This window comes from Urocitellus parryii, chromosome 2 (assembly GCF_045843805.1).
Source record: "Urocitellus parryii isolate mUroPar1 chromosome 2, mUroPar1.hap1, whole genome shotgun sequence".
Taxonomy (NCBI): Eukaryota; Metazoa; Chordata; class Mammalia; order Rodentia; family Sciuridae; genus Urocitellus; species Urocitellus parryii.
In genome coordinates, this window is record NC_135532.1 from 124,794,589 (window position 1) to 124,814,176 (window position 19,588).

Genomic DNA, 19,588 nt, shown 5'->3' on the forward strand with positions numbered 1-19,588 from the left:
ACACATGATAGAGAACTTAAAAACAAAAACCAGAAAGGAAAAACTGAGTTTAAAAAGAGTGATTGCTGGAGGTAACTACAACCCCAAACACTTAAGGAACAAAGGGAAATGTATGGGAACCTAACCTCTGAGAAGATATCCTGCAGAAATGGAATTCAGACCCCAGAAGGTGATTGTTGGCTCCGTTGGAGCTGGGAGGTGATATGTAACATGCAGCTAGGCTTGAACAATGATGGCTAGGTACAGCTGGGGAGGCATAATGAAGCTGGTTCATCTGGACACTGGAATCAACAGTCACCATGAAACTGAAGCTTGCTTAGTGCAGTCAGACAGACTGGAACATAAGTAAACAAAAGAAGCAAGATTCTTTCTTCAGCTACCTTCTAGTAACTCTGCAGTGTAAGAAGTGACAAAGTACATTCCATGAACCAAACCTGGCTTTTTTTGTGTTTTTGTACTGTATAAGTTAAAAATTATTTTTACATTTTCTAAAGTAAAAAGAAAAAAAGAATATGTTTTGTGATAGGTAAAAATTATATATAATTTGAATTTTAGTAACAGTAAGTAAAATTAAACTATGGCATATTCACAACCCCCCCCCATGGGTACTTTCCACTTGAAAGAGTACAGATGAATAGCTGCAAGAGAGACCATGTGACTCACAAAACCTAAGTTATTTTGCCACCCAGTCCTTTAAGGAAAACTTTGTTGTGACTCCCTAACAGCAGAGGAGAGCATTTGTAGAGATCTAGCCCTAGCACCAGAAAGCATAATGTGAAGCAGTTGCTTTCAGTTTAAGAGACAACAACTTAGTGCCTGGCCAACTTGGTTCTCTACCCATGCTGACTTTTAAAATAAAACAGAATTTCTAACAAGTGTTAGAGTATGTGGCTATGTGTCAATATATAAAACTACTTCTCTACTTCCTTTAGTGCCTGATTCCCTGATTTCAGTCCCTGTCATTTGTCTTTCCAGTTTTCATTATTGATATTTTCCAAGGTCTACTAATGTGTGTTGTCTGTGCCTGTCTTTTTGTTCCTGTTATCTCATTTTATTGTTTTTTTCTCAAAGATTTCCATGTCTTCTATCTTGTAAATTTTAAAGTTTCTCAACTAACACTGTTTCTGCATACAAATCAAGATAGATTTAAGTAAATAGCTAGGTACTTAAGCAGTTAGTAATAACACCAAACTCATATTGTTTTCCATATGATGATTCTAGGTGGATTAGTGGAAATATTGCATCAATGCCATAATTGGTCTATGATGGATGTCATGGACCTTAATTTTTAAGGTTGAGAGTCTTAAAATCTTCCTTCTTACTTTGCCTAGTTTCCACTTTAAATTACCCATGTTTATATGAAGAAAAGCTTCAAATAAAGAATACTTCAAATAATGTCTAACTCTTATTTTAAGTGTTAGCTCCCCCCCCCACAACTTTTATCAGCACTACTAAACAGATATAAGAAATACACTTTAAATGTATTTCCCCTCATGCCAAAAATCTGAAGCATGTGTTAAGGAGCCTTGAAATATATATATGAAGGCACTGAAGTAACAGAACTAGCAAGTTGTGGGAGAAAGTGTGCTTTTCCCGTGGGAAGCTTATGATAATAAATACAAACATACAGGATCCTGAGAACTAGTCACTGCTGATAAGAGAAAGAAATGGATTGGATTAATTTAAAGTGTACACTGAAAATATAAACAGGTATTGTCCTGACTTCAAAGCACTCAATTGAGTTTAGAAAGTTAAATATATTAAAACAAAATTTAGATTTACAAATAAACACACAAAATATTTTCAAATTAAAATGTTCAAATTGTGAAAGTTTGGGTGCTAAGAGAACTTGAAAGGATTATTGGGGCTTAGTTGAATTAATTAAGACATAACAAATCAATAGCTTTCATAATTTAATTAACTTGAATTATGGCTTTATATATTCCTATACACATTTATCTACTACCTTTTCACTTTGGCAGAATGTAGAATTAATAATAACATGCTGTACCAATTTTCCCTATCCAATTTAGTCCTTTGGGAATCCTAAGAGACTGGGCAAAGATGGCATTGACAGATCTAATCAAATCATGATCTCAGTACCTTTCTCTTAACATCTCTCTGCTGGAGGAGAATTCATTTGGGAGGTTTACTCCTAAAAGAGACAGGCCTTTATTGAACCCTTGACAGAAAAACCTGAGAACAGATTGATGTTTTGAGTTAGTCTTGGGGAGATTATGTGAGAAAGTAGATTCAAATCAGTCCTTCAGATATTCAGGTCTTATCATTCAGGTCTTATACCATTCAAAAAAAGGATAACAGAACCCTGAATAAGAAGGATCCATTGAATTGGAAACTAGCTTAGAATTCAAGAGAAATTTTGGCCATGCGTTTTTCTTTCAAAGAAAGAAAGGAATTTCAAAGAAATTCACCAAAGTGTTGTATGGTGATTTTTATTTTATTTAATTTTAGTTTGGATCATCACATGATAATTGCACATATTTTCTAAAGGTGACAATTTCATTTTCTGCTCCTATCCTGGATGGAGTTTTTCATATCAGAAAAGACAATTTTATTTGTAGAATAAAACTATATTGTGTAATTTAAATACTATACACATTTTTCCTTTTTTTAATTGAACAGTAATTTTGTAAAATGTTTTATTGAACTTCCTTTGTAGTCTAGAAAAATTACCTGAAAAAAGCAACTAAATGTATGTGCATTAGCATAAAAAGTATGCTTAGAATGGACATGCACTATCTTAAATTTATATATATGTATTTATAATATTTCTATTATTAATCTTTGTTTATTCAAAATTCTGATCTTTAATGGCCATGAAAAGTCCTCAGTAATAGGACAAGTAGAGAATATAGTCTCTTATGGATCTTATATATCCTATATATACCTATATATCTTTTATATATCCTAGCTGACTTGTATCATATTCTATAAGTTATAGAAACAGAATAGTAGAACATGATCATTTGGGTAAACAGAATTTGTATAACCAGGGTTTAAAGATAAGAAAATGGGCATTAGACTGTGCCAAGACCAATTCAACTGCAGGTGACTTAGTTAATGAGAATGTTATGAGAAAAAAAATCATGAAACTCAATAGTATACCAATAGTGCTTAGTACTATGTAGTAGGAATAGGAGAAGAACAACAGTGAAAATTTGAAATGTATATCTTTACTTCTTGCAGTTATGGTATGTTTCTGTAAGCATCCTTATGTAGCTACCAACAATAAATGTTTTAGAGTACAGCACACTTAATAAGGAGATAGACAGCAATAGTAGTTACATGCTGGATGTGGTGGTGAGATTAGTCCTATAATCTCAGTGACTGGGGAGGCTAAGGCAAAAGAATTATAAATTCAAGGCCAGGCTTAGCAAATTAGACTCAGAAATTTTGCAAGACACTGTATCAAAATTCAAAATGATGATGATTATGATGATGATGATGATGATGATAATAATAATAATAATAATAATAATAGATCTGGAGATGTAACACAGTGGTATAGCACCCCTGGGTTCAATCCCCAGTACAAAAAAAGTTAAAGAAGGAAAGAAAGAAAGCCAGTCAGCTAGCCAATCTGCCATCCAGTCTGGTACACAGTACCCATAAATATATAAAATTAAAATTAAAAAAAAAGAAAAAGAAAAAAAAAGTATTTATGTTTTGACGAAACATTGCTAAGGTTAGAATATGTTACATTCCTAATAAAAACTGGATTGGAATTAGATTGCTATTCTGGCGATGTCAGAAGGTGTGATCTTTAAGAAATGAGTAGGGTGTTAATAGGAATTAATGCTATTCTCAATGTATTGGGTGAATTGTTGTAGGACTGGGTTAGTTAACAGGAGAGAAGGTTGTTGTTAATTAAGGCTGCCCCTCAGTTTCTGCCTCTTCTACAGGGCCTGTGTGTATTTCAGCTTTCCAGATTTTCAGGTTGGATTTCCCAACTTCCAGAACCATGAACCAAAATGAGTTTCTTTTAAAAACTACCAGTCTCAAGTGCTCTATTATTGAAACAGAAAATGTACTAAGACAAACACTTCACAATTACTAATATTTAATAATGTTTGAATTTTCACTATGTGGCCAGATTTTAAAGAATTATTATTCTTCACATCAATAATAGAGCAAAAAAATAATTTATATACTTTTTTTTTTACAATTTATGATATGAAATATTCTATAAAAATATGTTATGTTGCAGATGTTGACTTAGAAAATGAGTCATCCAAGTGGTTAGTGCAAGGGAGAGAAATATAATAAAAAGACTAAACATTAGGCAGGATCCATGTCACAGGCCTCTAATTCTGACTTAGGAGGCTGAGGCAGGAGGATCCCAAGTTTGAAAACAGCCTCAGCAATTTCGTGAGATTCTCAGCCACTAAGGGATAACCTGTCTCAAGATGAGAAGCACTGGGAATATGGCTCAGTGGTAAAGTATTCCTGGATTTAATCTCCAGTACAAAAAATAAATAAAGATTAAATTTGAAAAATTTTACATTTTAGACTTTCTCTGGCAAAATAAATATATCTATTAGGTTAGATGTACTGTACCCAAAATTACCAGTATAAATTTTAAAGTATTTTTGAGTAATTTAAATATTTAATAGCATTTTAAATGTCTAAAATTGATAGACAAATACAATTTTACATTTATTAAATATTAGTCTCTAGAAAGAACTGAATATTTTTTCATCCTTGTGTCATTTTTCTTTTATTATGTCATTTTCTTTTATTCTGTCAGGGGATGAGAGATAGATATGCATTCAAAATAATGGGGGTTAATGCCATTGAAAAAATAAGTGGAACAATTTCAACTTTTGATTCTGCTTCTTGAGAATCCTGAAAAACGAACAAGCAAGCAAACAAATAAATCCTTTTGAATTTGATTTTCTGTGTTGTTTCCTTTTTGGTAGTTCACACTGCAAAGTTAATGGGATACAGAAAAATAAAAAATTTTCCTCTTGGAAGTTGAGTCTCTGACATCCATGGTGAATTTTCTCTGAGTTTGTCTTTTCATTATTTCTAGTTGTTTTGAGTGGTAAGCTCTGTATTTACTAGAAGATAAATGCATTATGTGAAAGTCATTATTTTACCAGTATTACCAGTGCCTATAACAGTAAATACTAGGTGTTAAAGAACTCTGATTGAATTCATATGTATTGAACATACATTTGAGGCTAAATTCTGACCTTATGAGTAGGAAAAGATTGAGCCATCCAGTGTGAACTGATAAGGATGAATTCCTGGCTTAGTCTATTTTTAAAAAGTTCTTTATCTCAAGATTCCTCTATGAGAGTACAGTGGAGTGAAGACCAAAAGATATGAATACCAACTGTATTGATAGTTCTCCATGAAATTTATACTACTTAGAAAGCACTTAGCAGCTGTGAGCACTTGGCAACAATCCAAGGGTAATAATTAGCAGTATATGTCTATCCACCTCCATTTGTCTACAAAATGGAAGATTAACACTCATCACGATATTGAGCATTTTACATTGGACAATTCACTGCACTTACCAGTATAGGATAGATGAAGAATGATTTACCTATTTCTGCATCAAGTTGATAATTTATAAATATCTGCTGTATACTCATCACCTTTCTACATTTAATGAAAAGAATCATAAAATTTAAAAAAAAAAAAAGAAAGAAAAAAAGCCAAGGTATCAGATTTTCATTAAGACAATAATTCTTGGAATGATTGAAGTAACTATATTAGCTAGTGCTTTTAAGAGCAAATTTTAGAAATGGTTATAGTTGGGGATTATTCATTGTAGCTTTTTTTTCAAATAAACAACACAGGATTATTAAATTAAGTGATTTCCATATATTCATTCTGTTACATTTATTTTCATTATATAGTACATTTGTTTTAAGATATCATGTTGAATATTCCAAGAACATATACTAAGACTCAAACATAAATTGGAAGGTTAGAAATGTCCTATTTATTTAAAAGGCAATGCAAATGAAAAATAAGCCATTTATTTAGCACATTAATTTCATTTAAAAAGAAAGTGAATATTACATTTATCTTATTACTCTCCAGGAAATACTCACATCCTTATAGCAAGTGTGTTTCCAAAGTTAAGTGCCACTTTGGTATAAAGAGAATAAAATGTAGTTTTCCTATTCAAACAATCTACCATCAATATAACAGATAAAATATTTCAATTATCATATTTTAAATAAATAAATTACATAAATAAATAAAGTAGGGATAAATAAATATTTAAATGAGAAAAATATGGATCCACTATTTCAGTTTTCTAAATTCATCATCCAAAACAACATAAATATGTAAGTATTCATACATACATGCATACACACACAAACACAATGCATGTGTGTAATTTTGGAGGTTGGTGTATATGTAAAAATGTTATAAAGTTATTTTGATGCTAATTTTTGATTTCACAAAAATTTAATGAAATGTGCCAAATGTTAATTTTGGATAATTTATATAACTAGGCTTAAGTTAATTTTTAGTTTCTCTGAGAAGGTATCATTTCCCGTTTAGTCCCAAAAATTGATAAATGCAGGTCTACTGATGACAGCTTGTGAAATGCTTTTCCATATGAAATTAGACTATTATTTATGATAATTTTGAGCCATTTATAAACTAAAACTCAGGACCTTATACAGGATGTTTTTGCTATTTTCTTTCTATGATAAATTGTTGTCAGGTTTAAAATTTTTACTTTCAGTGTACTTGTATATATCTATGTTTAATCTTCATTTGTGTCTACGGCCATACCACCCGGAACGCGCCTGATCTCGTCTAATCTTCATTTGTAACATGACTAAAAAATTAAAGTCTTTTTAGAGAATATGGAACTGTGTATTTTTTTTAATATTTATTTTTAGTTGTAGTTGGACACAATACCTTTATTTTTATTTATTTATTTTTATGTGGTTCTGAGCATTGAAGATGCTCTACCCCTGAGCCACAACCCCAACCCCAGAAATGTGTATTCTTTTTTTTAACCATACAATTTATTTTTATTTTTTTTAGTCATACATGATAGCAGAATGTATTTTGACATATAATACATACTTGGAATGTACATACATCAATCATATTGTCTGTTCTATTCTGCTGCCCTTCCTATCCTCCCTACTCCTCCCCTCCTCTCTCATCCTTTCTCTCTATCCAATCTAATGTGACACTTTTTTTTCTTCTTCTCATCACAACATCATATATGTATTCTGTATAATAGAAATGTGTATTCTTAAGTCAATATTATTAGGGCATAAAAACCATGTTAAAAATTATTTGTCATTTTTTAATGCAGAGTAATACTCCATAGTGTATAAATGCCACATTTTTTTTATCCATTCATCTATTGAAGGGCATCTAGGCTGGTTCCACAGTCTTGCTATCCTGAATTGAGCTGCTATGAACATCGATGTAGCAGTGTCCCTGTAGCATGCTCTTGTTAGGGCTTTAGGGAATAGACAGAGAAGGGGAATAGCTGGGTCAAATGGTGGTTCCATTCCCAGCTTTCCGAGAAATCTCCATACTGCTTTCCAAATTGGCTGCACCAATTTGCAGTCCCACCAGCAATGAACAAGAGTGCCCTTTTCCCCGCATCCTCTCCAGCACTTATTGTTGTTTGACTTCCTAATGGCTGCCAGTCTTACTGGAGTGAGATGGTATCTTAGGGTAGTTTTGATTTGCATTTCTCTGACTGCTAGAGATGGTGAGCATTTTTTCATGTACTTGTTGATTGATTGTATGTCCTCCTCTGAGAAGTGTCTGTTCAGGTCCTTGGCCCATTTATTGATTGGGTTATTGGTTATCTTATTGTCTAATTTTTTGAGTTCTTTGTATATTCTGGTTATTAGGGCTCTATCTGAAGTGTGTGGAGTAAAGATTTGTTCCCAGGATGTAGGCTCCCTGTTTATCTCTCTTATTGTTTCTTTTGCTGAGAAAAAACTTTTTAGTTTGAGTAAGTCCCATTTGTTGATTCTATTTGTTAACTCTAGCGCTATGGGTGTCCTATTGAGGAATTTGGAGCCCGATCCCACAGCGTGTAGATCATAACCAACTTTTTCTTCTATCAGATGCCGTGTCTCTGATTTAATATCAAGCTCCTTGATCCATTTTGAGTTAACTTTTGTGCAAAATCATAGAATTTGGAGGGAAATGGATGGCATTAGAGCAGATTATGCTAAGTGAAGCTAGTCAATCTTTAAAAAACAAATACCAAATGACTCCTTTGATATAAGGGGTGTAAACAAGGACAGGGTAGGGACGAAGAGCTTGAGAAGAATATTTACATTAAACAGGGATGAGAGGTGGGAGGGAAAGGGAGTGAGAAGGGAAATTGCATGGAAATGGAAGGCGATCCTCAGGGTTATACAAAATGTCATATAAGAGGAAAGGAGGGGTAAGTCAAGAGAATACAAATGGAAGAAATGATTTACAGTAGAAGGGGTAGAGAGAGAAAAGGGGAGGGGAGGGGAGGGGAGGGGAGGGGGGATAGTAGACAATAGGACAGACAGCAGAATACATCAGACACTAGAAAGGCAATATGTCAATCAATGGAAGGGAAACTGATGTGATACAGCAATTTGTATACGGGGTAAAAGTGGGAGTTCATAATCCACTTGATTCAAACCGTGTAATATGATGTATTAAGAACTATGTAATGTTATGAACGACCAATAAAAAAAAAAAAAATATTTGTCCTCAGGATTTGAGGAACCCTAATATAGCTTCTTTGCAGTGTTGTCCATTTTGACATTGCCAAGTTCAAAATGTAATGCTGAATCAGCAGTAACATATTTAGGTGCCTTAGGGCTTTTTCCACAAAGAATGAATAGCTTTTGGCACTTTCTTTTCTTGTTTCTCCAAATTCCCATACTTATTTTGAGGGTCATGATGTGAGGCCCATCTGTTTAATCAAGTGTCTGTCTGATGATGCAAGTAAAATGAAAAGTTGAAACTCAACCATACTTCCCTTTAAGTATTGTAATTAGCCTCTATAACGTCTCACAAGCTGAATAATGAGCACATTTAAAAATGCAGATAATAGCAGAATGTAAGTTTTTGCTTGCTTAAACTATTTCAAAATTCCCATGAGTTGCAGCCAAATTGGACCAGGTTAGTTCAAGATTGCCCTAATATATCACTAAATAATGTAAGCCAAATTTATCCAGATAGATGCCAAGAACTATATAATTGAGAAGTAGGATAGAGTTTTTGTTATGTCAATCTATGAATGCATTTCTTATTTTGATTGTTCAGAAGCCTGGGTATGCTTCCCTTATCAAGAAAAACTCAAGTGGAATTCTGTTGATTCTTTTGTTGTAGTTGTTTTGTTTTGTAAAACAAAACATGTAATAGGTGTAAAACTACACAGATATTGCCTTAGATGCTTTTTTAGGCCAGGAATGAATAATATAACAGCAAGACATGGTGGTACATGCCTTTACTCAGTAGGCTGTGGCAGGAAGATTATAAGTTTAAGGCCAGTCTCAGCAGCTTAACAAGATTCTGTCTCCAAAAAATAAATTTAAAAAAAAATTTAAAAAAAAAATGCCTGGGAATATAGCTCAGTGGTAGGAAAACCCTGGTTCAATCTCTTGTACCACAAAACAAAATAAACAAATAATACACACACACACACCATATACTAGAGGATGTAGGCCTACAGGAGGAGAAATTAAGGAGAATTATGCAATTACCCCTTTGAGTTAACAATATAGATTCCTAATTTATCTTAAGCAAAATAAAATCTACTTAGACTCACCACCAATCCAAAATCTCAGCAGTTGATCTGAGTCAATCAAAGTAAAAACTTTGGGATTTCTCTTGTGTTGTTAAACACTATTGCTAGCCATAAATAGCTGTTTAAATTTCCATCAGTTAAAATAAAAATAATTTGAAAATTCAATTTCTTCAGCCATGTTAGCCAACACTACATTGCTTAATAGCCACATGTACATTGTGGTCAAGATACCAGAGAGAAGTAGAGCATTTCCATTGGTGTAGAAAGCTATATGAGAATTCATTGCTCCAGAAACATGATACTAAGGGAAAATTTGTTCACTCTACAGCTCATTGGAACATCTGTGACATTATAAAAACTAAACATTGTGTATATGTTTTTTAAAACTCTGTTAATGTTTCTGAAACCTTAACTGGCTTCCATTCACAGATAGTGGCATTAGGCTCTCACCTCAATCTTTAATGAATTACCAACTTCATGGTTTTCAGTGACCAGCCAATAACACTGATTGCTTTGCGTTAATTGTTTGTAAAAAGTATATTGCTTTGCTGTCTTATTTATTGTTGTCTTAGCATGATACCTGTCCTATGTACACCTCATCCAGTTACTCACCAACTACCACCAAGGACCTCTGGACTGAATTGATGCTAACTAACCCTAACTGTCCATGCCCCACCTGATGGAGAATAATAACTTCCAATGTTTTTCCCCTAAACACTGCCCCATTTTAGCAGGAAGTACCCAGAAGGAGTTGACACCCAAATACTCTACAAGAATTTAGTGGCCTAAAGTCTTTTGAGTGTGTAATGTCAGGGGACAATCAGACGAGAATGGTGGGAACACAAGGTTAAGAAAATAATTCTATAAAAGGGGCCCACTGTGCTGACCCTCACGTGCTTTCTGTTTCAAGAAGCAATTTACCTGCAGCCCTGTCTGGCCTAAGTGGCTAAGCTCTGTCACATTCCTCAGCCATGTGAATGCCTTACCTGTTATCTGCAGGTTAAGAATTCAATTAGAGCCAATCAACATGGGCCAAGGTGACCTAAAGTCATCATGGTAGGGGGGACATGAAAGTCTGACACCATCTTGCTGTTAGTAGGAAATCAAGAGGTGAACCTGGATGAGAATGTCTGGAAACTTCTCTGGATTCTCCAATGAAAATGGAGTGCAGGAGAGGTACATTATCCCTCTTCTCTCTGAAATGAGCCACCTTCTCCCTTGAGAGTGTCCCCCTTCCTTTATTCTATCCCTTGAAACTCTGAGCATATCATGTCTGAAATATTTATGACTTTATGGTAAGCATCAGGGTTTGGAGATAGATCTTTGTGCTGCCTCAGTTCCTTTGACGGTCTCGGCTCAATATATTGCATTATGAGTAACTATAACTATGCAATTATATAGTTAACTGATCTCCCTCTGCAAAAACTAGAAAATAAAAATATGCAAGTGATAAATTTATTTTTGTATTTGTTTTCTCAGGACCAACAATTAACTTATTTAACATTTTTCTGCTTATTTCCATACATATTGTACTTTATAACTATGTTGTATATTTAGTATTTTCTGATTTTAAAATTATCTATGTGAAGTTAATTATATTGTCCTTTATTTGTGTTTTAGTCATTATTATTTAATTTCTCTGTTGGTTTCCTGTTTGACTTTTGACACAGCAAATTACTTTTCTCTTGTGGATTTTATATTTGCATAATATTCTTATTCTATGTTCTAAGTATCCCTTATTTTAGCATTTTTTTCTTTAGATTTTATTAAGTCATAAATGTACAACAGCTTCTTAACTCTACACATGCACTTAATTTTTTTTTTAAAGGAAAACGTTATGTCTTATTACAGCATGATCCTGGCTAATAGCTTTTCAAAACTTTGAGAAAAATCTTAAAGTTTTCACATGTCACCTGAAACTTTACAAATTTAACATTATCAAAGAAGGAATGCTTCTACACTTACAAAGAACCACTAGAAAGTAACAACAATTAAAAAGCTAAGAAACTGTCTCAAAGGCTTTTATTATTTTTTACAATCCTTCCCCCACAGTAAGGTAATGTTATTAAATAATCTAATCTATTCCCAAAATGGCTCTCTGTCATCTGCTCTGGTGTCTTCTGCCATATCATTGCATATTTATGCATGACTGAGATAAGAGTTTCCTTAACATTGTTATTTGGATAACCTGAAGCTGTTCAGTTACCTTTGAGCTCTCATCCTCTCCTATTTACACAATGAAGCTCAAGGCAAATAGGATCAAGCTCAATATCGGCTCCTCCCACCAGAACCCTCACTTCCTCCAGGACCATAATTTCCTCTACCACCGGGTGGCCCCATGTTCCTGCTACCCAAGTTTCCACTCTTCAATAGACTATATTTAGAAGGTTGCTGGTTACAATTTCCAAAATCATTATGACTTCCACTTCCACAGTTTCCTCCTCCAGAGTTGTCATAACCACCTCCATAGCCCCCACCCCAGTTTCCATAGCCAGATCCTCTACCACCATGGCCTCCTCTTCCTCCTCCATAACCAGGGCTACCTCCAAAATTGCCACGTCCAGGTCCTCCTCCAGATCCATTAGAGCCATCCCCAAATCCACGTTCGCTTCCATATCCATCAGATCTTCCTCTAAAGTTGCCTCCTCTTCCACTCCTGGAACGTTGGACTTTTTGCATTTCTTGTCTCGACAAAGCCTTTCGTACTTCTGCATTGTGACCATTGATGGTGTGGTATCTTTGCAATACAATTTTGTCCACAGGATCAGGGTCATCAAAAGTAACAAAACCAAAGCCTCTTTTCTTTCCAGACTGCCTATCGGTAATTATCTCAATGGTGTCAATTTTTCCATATTCTTTAAAGTAATCTCTGAGGTGGTGTTCCTCGGTATCTTCTTTAATTCCGCCAACAAACAGCTTCCTCACAGTCAGACGGGCCCCTGGTTTTCCAGATTCCTCTCTTGCTACAGCTGGTTTTGGCTCAACCACTCTCCCATCAATTGAATGCGGTCTTGCAGTGATGGCAGCATCAACCTCAGCCTTGGATGAGAAAGTTACAAAACCAAATCCTCTTGATCTTTTGCTTGCAGGATCCCTCACAACCACACAATCTGTAACTTTTCCCCATTGCTCGTAGTAGTTTCTTAAACTTTCTTCTGTGGTTTTAAAACTTAAGCCACCGATAAAGAGTTTACGGAAGTGTACCTTTTCTCTCTCCATCGCAGACTCAGTCGCTTCAGCCCGATTTCCCACAGGCAAGTGAGTTAAGAGAGATCTCTGCAGACAAACACGAACCGGACTCGTCCTGGCGCTGCAGTGAGAACTGCCGCTGAAGAGCACCTCCACACAGGACCCTCGCTGCTGCTACTGCTGCTAGAGTGGCTGCTGCTCTTTTTCTAGAGCCTTCCTCCAACTCCAATTTATTGTTAAAATGGATTTGCTCCTCCCTAATCTCTCCCCTCCCTAATCTCAGGGAAATGAGATTACCTTTTTTTCCCCCCCATGTTAGTCAGATTTATCTTGTCCTTGAGTTCACACCCACCATAGGAATGAAGTAATCCAGACTTTGGGGAGGAGCTATTTTAGCATTTTTAACTCACAGATTTTAATTATTCATTATTATTCAAGTATCAGATATATTCCAAACTAGAGAGTAAATGTAATTGAAGCCTGACAGATTCATCACCAGCTTTGACAATTATCAACATGTGATTAATCCTGTTTTTGTCCTTACTCCCACTCATTTACACTACTTTCCAAAAGTATTTTGAAGTAATTTAAAGATAAACTATTATATATGATTCCACTTATATAACATTTTTAAAAGAACAGAAATAAAAAAATAGAAAATGGATTAATAGTGTATATGGAACAGGGATGGCACAAGGGAATTCTTTTGTGTTAATGGAACTGTTTGGCCTCTTAGTTTTGTGGTTGTTACATAAATCAATGCATGAACTAAAACTATAGAGAATAAACACAAAGAAATAAACATAAGCCAAAAACAATAAAAATTGAATAATGCCTATAGAATGAATAAACATTATTTTTATTTCCAATGTTATTGTGACTTCAAAGAATCTAATCTCTTCTGGAAGCTGAACATTTTCCATGATTTCTATGATATCCCATGGATCTATAGTGATTTTGGAATAAAAAATATTTTTAAAAATTAAACAATGAGGGGCTGGGGTTGTAGCTCAGTGGTAGAGCACTTGCCTAGCATGTGTGAAGCGCTGGGTTCAATTCTCAACACTACATGTAAACAAATGCAGACATTATGCATAAATCAAGTATACACACACACACACAAACAAACAAATATATGGCACCATAGGACATTCTAGAGCAGGAAAAACTCACATGCTAATAGGGCAACCCTCAGGAAATATAAAGGGGTGGAGATAATACCATGCATTTTATCTGATCATAATGGAATGAAACTGGAAATCAATGATAAAAGAAGAAAGGAAAAATCCTACATCACATGGAAAATGAACAATATGTTACTGAATGATCAATGGGTTACAGAATACATAAAGGAGGAAATCAAAAAATTCTTAGAGATAAACGAAAATACAGACACAACATATCGGAATCTATGGGACACAATGAAAGCAGTTTTAAGAGGGAAATTCATCGCCTGGAGGTCATTCCTCAAAAAAAGGAAAAACCAACAAATAAATGAACTCACACTTCATCTCAAAGCCCTAGAAAAGGAAGAGCAAAACAACAGCAAATGTAGCAGAAGGCAATAAATAATTAAAATCAGAGCGGAAATCAATGAAATTGAAACAAAAGAAACTATTGAAAAAATTAACAAAACTAAAATTTGGTTCTTCAAAAAAATAAATAAGATTGTCAGACCCTTAGCCATGCTAATGAAGAGAAGAAGAGAGAGAACCCAAATTACTAACATACGGGATGAAAAAGGCAATATCACAACATATGCTACAGAAATACAGAAGACAATTAGAAATTATTTTGAAAACCTATATTCCAATAAAATAGAAGACAGTGAAGACATCGATAAATTTCTTAAGTCATATGATTTGCCCAGACTGAGTCAGGAGGATACACACAATTTGAACAGACCAATATCAATGGATGAAATAGAAGAAGCAATCAAAAGACTACCAACCAAGAAAAGCCCAGGACCGGATGGGTATACAGCAGAGTTTTACAAAACCTTTAAAGAAGAATTCATACCAATACTTTTCAAGTTATTTCAGGAAATAGAAAAAGAGGGAGCTCTTCCAAATTCATTCTATGAGGCCAACATCACCCTGATTCCGAAACCAGACAAAGACACCTCAAAGAAAGAAAACTACAGACCAATATCTCTGATGAACCTAGATGCAAAAATCCTCAATAAAATTCTGGCGAATCGGATACAAAGGCACATCAAAAAAATTGTGCACCATGATCAGGTGGGATTCATCCCTGGGATGCAAGGATGATTCAATATACGGAAATCAATAAATGTTATTCACCACATCAATAGACTCAAAGATAAGAACCATATGATCATCTCCATAGACGCAGAAAAAGCATTAGACAAAGTACAGCATCCCTTTATGTTCAAGACATTAGAAATACTAGGGATAACAGGAACTTACCTCGACATTGTAAAAGCTAAAAAAAAAAAAAAGTAGGGTGCTTTTCTTGGGTATGGGTGAATTGACAGGGAAGGAAACAAAGAACATTCTAATATTGTCTGATATTGTGATTTTGTTCTATGTATTAATAGAGTCTTGTTTTTTAGGTGTACACATTTATCAAAGCTCATCAAATGGTACATGAGATTTTTACATTCCATGGGTCATACATTTAAATAAAAACACATGAAAAGTACTGAAATCTAGTTGATTTTCACTAAGCTATGCTATGCTTTAGATAAATGTCCTTCAAATTTGTGCTAAAAGTTTTTCTCCATTTGGTACTATGGGAAGTGATAAAACTTTTAAGAGGTGGAGCCTAGTGGGAGGTTGTTCAGTCATTTGGGGCATGCCTTTGAATCTTGATCCTTCTTAAGTATTCTTTTCTATGATTGTTGTTGCATCTCAACTATGATGTGAGTATATGACTGCTATATATCACCACAATCCCAAAGCACTGAGGCCAACTGATTTGGCTCTAAAATTGTGATTCAAAATAAACATTTTTCAATTTTCTCGGTCATTTATTATAGTAATGAAATATGGCCAGCACCAGCACATACAGTATTAGTGATTCTGAAACTGTGTAGTTATTTTTTTCCATATCTATATTTATCTACATATATGTGCATATATATATATATATATATACACAGATATACATAAACTCTGTATAAATTTATCTATATTCATACATGTGTACCTATTTATATATATGCAATAAAAATAACTTTGTTTTCAGATTCCATTACTGTAACATATGCCTGAGATTATATTGATATAGTGTATATATATATATATATATATATATATATATATATATATATTTATACACACACACACACATAACAACATACCGTTTGTCTGTATGTACTTTATTCTGGTTATTTTCCAGCCAAATTGTAAGAGAGGCCACAAGTTTTGAGCATATATATAAAATAATTGTTATGATGAGATTTGAGATTACAAAATTTATAGACAGTAGATCAGTGACATATGGCCACTTAGAGTCCTTGTCAAGGTAGAATAAAAAGTTGTCTGAGAAGAGAATCTTACTCAGGTTATTGACAAAAACATCTGCATGGAAATTGAAATTACAATAACTATAATAGAAGTAAGGCTGGAGATAGAAATGTTATGTCAGCAACCAAAAACTTTGAAAAAAGAAGGGGATGAATCCTTGCAGTTAATATAACAACTTTATGTTGTCCACATTTAAACTAATTTCTTTTGTGTTTATTAAAATTATAATTTGGGAAACTAAAATAAACCTATTTTGTTAATGGTACATTAATAGTTTCATTTTTACTGCAAATGAACTTATTTCTTGTGGTAACTTATTATTTCCTTATTGTTTCCTTATTGTTTCTCTTACACCATTTCTGTGGCTGTATAAAAATAACCCAAACTTGAAAACTCATGAAGAAAACAGGTTTATTGAATTCATAGTTTTATCGACTGAAAGTCGAAGGTCAGGTGGCCCCATGTACTTGGATTCTGGTGACATTCCCTTGACCATATCTCAACATGGGCAAGAGAAGAGTGCAGAAAGGAGAGAACAGCCACGTGGAAATATAGGAAGCAAGAGGAATTCAGGAGCCAGGTTAGGTTGCTTTTATGTAAACTTCTCTCACAGAAACTAACTGGAATCCCAGGAATATTGCATCAATTTCTTCACAAAAAGTGTCCCCAATAGCATAATCACTTTCCACTTGGATTTTAAAAGTTCCATCACATGGCCAATCTTGGTAAAAATCTTACAGTATATAAATATTTTAGGAAAACATTTAACCTATATCCAAACTCACTTATTATTAAACTTTGGTAAAATATTAAAAACTACTAATACTCATAAAGGAAAAAGTTTAGAAAATGTAAACGTAAAATTAACTTATTTTCATATATTTATTTGAGTATAGTTTTTTTAGGACAATGTAAAATTTATGTGTTGTATACAATTTATCAATTCAGCTTTTTCTCTAAGATTAGATACAGAATGTATGATTTCTTCTTGGGATTTTAAACCAATAAAGAAAGATGAACAAAGGAAGTTCATGGACGTTTAATAAGTATTAATTAAATCAAATTTAGTTGCAGAAGTCTATTAATTAACAATGTAACTGGCAAAATTCCCATTATAAATTGTGGTATATGTTATTAACTGAATGCTTGTGTTTTCCCCAAATACATGTGGAATAAATTCAATACAACTTGAATGTGATAGTATTAGAAGGTGGGGTTATGAGTTCATGTGTTGGAGCAGTAATGAATGGGTTAGTGACTTTACAGGATATTCTGAGAGCAGTTGCTTCCTGTCTTTGCCTAATAAGAACTGTGAGAAAAGATTGCCCTCTATGAATCAGGAATCTGACTCTTGAGTCTGCAGCACCAAAGTGTTGAATTCCTAACCTGCCAGAATAAGAAATAAATTTCTGCTTTTAAGCCACCAATTGTAGGATATTTTACTACAGAAACCTGAGCTGTTCAAGATGGTATGGAAGAAGGGTATATCATTTATTTATTAATTTGTTCATTTTCTGAATGTTGTTTTTGAAAATAAGAAACCAGATCAGAAAATTGTGAATCTATGATACTACACTCAAGGGATAATCTATTTGCTTTTATTTCTTATAGCAAAAATTCTCCACATGCAATATTTCAAGTGTTATGTTGACTAAAATTGTAGAGTTAAGAAGTTGCATTTTCAATCCCAATTCAAATCTCATCAAATGTGCATGTTTACATAAATGATGGAGCCAACCAATTTTATACCTCTTTAATAATGCATCCCTAAATTTGGTTTCAAGTTAAAGACACAACTTTTTTTAATTTTTTTATTTTTATTGATCATGATGCATTATCCACACCCTGGAAAGTACTCAGCAGTCCTTTGTGTCTTCTCAGTTATTTCTGAATAATTCAGAAAGTTATCTGAGTTATGTATATTTTCATATATACATTAAAGACAGGGAAATATAGCAAGCTGAACAATTTATAAGCATGGTTGTATAGCTTACTGATGTGTAAACTTCTTTGGGTTTGGGGACATAGAATAATATGTGTGTAATATGTACACACACAAATATATGTATCTATACATTTATATATATTCTCCTTAGGATTGTCCAATGGTATTTATATTGTTCCTTTTATTTTACCACACAGAAATCACGAAATTTTTTATGGTGATTTATTTTCCTTTCAAAGTTAGACATTATTAAAATGCATTTTTTGGTACAAAATTTATATATAACATTTCTGTATAATTGATAAAAGATTCATTATTTGAACATATTAACTTCTTATTTTATTAAATTGCTATCATAGTTATTTAAAAGCATTCATTAATACTTTAATATTATTTAATCTGGGCTTTCAATTAAAATTCTTCAAAGTGAACAGAACTATGGAGTATTTAAGCATAGTTTTATGAAAACAGCCAAGTTGTATTATGTAAACTACTATGATAAGCCTCAAGGGATTGCCCTAAATTAAGTAGTAAGTAAGACTGACAATCCCAAAGGAAAACAGAGCACAACCAAATAGTCTGCAGATTCATACATTGGTAAGTGAGGTTAATTCTGGTCCAAATGAATCTTTGTTTTCATTTTCTAAAATCAAACATTTATTTAATTCAATATGCCAAATACATAGTATATAATTTATACACCTTGGAGCTAATTTCTCCAGAAAATTGTTACTATACTACAATAAGTAAAAATTAATTAAAAAATTATATTTTCAATGTTTACATTGAAGTAAAAATTTAAAAATCAGCAATTATCAGTGTGTCATGGTTTGTAAATAATTATATCTATTATACAGGTATAAAAAGCCATATTAGGGACTTACCGGTAAATCATAAACTTGTAACATAAGGAAAATTTGATGCAGATCTGTACTTTTTATTCTTCTGCAAATAAAAATCAAAAGTATAAAATGTTTGGAAATGAATTCATATTTAAATTATAATGATTATTAATATCTTATTTTTATATGATGTTATCTTGACTTTTTTATCCATTTGATGAATTGCATACAAAGTTTTCATTTTTCATTTATTTCTCTTCAGCTAAGGAAATAGCATGCCATATTTTAAATAAATTTTGAGCACTGCTTTAACACTTTTATGAAGGGTTTTCAAAACTTTTTTTCTAATTTGTGC

At 33.3% G+C, this 19,588-nt stretch overlaps 1 pseudogene; it reads right to left on the reverse strand.

The window, feature by feature from the left end:
- Positions 1–12,031: 12,031 nt before the first annotated feature.
- LOC113200539 (heterogeneous nuclear ribonucleoproteins A2/B1 pseudogene) lies at positions 12,032–12,985 on the reverse strand (annotated as a pseudogene).
- Positions 12,986–19,588: the final 6,603 nt, after the last annotated feature.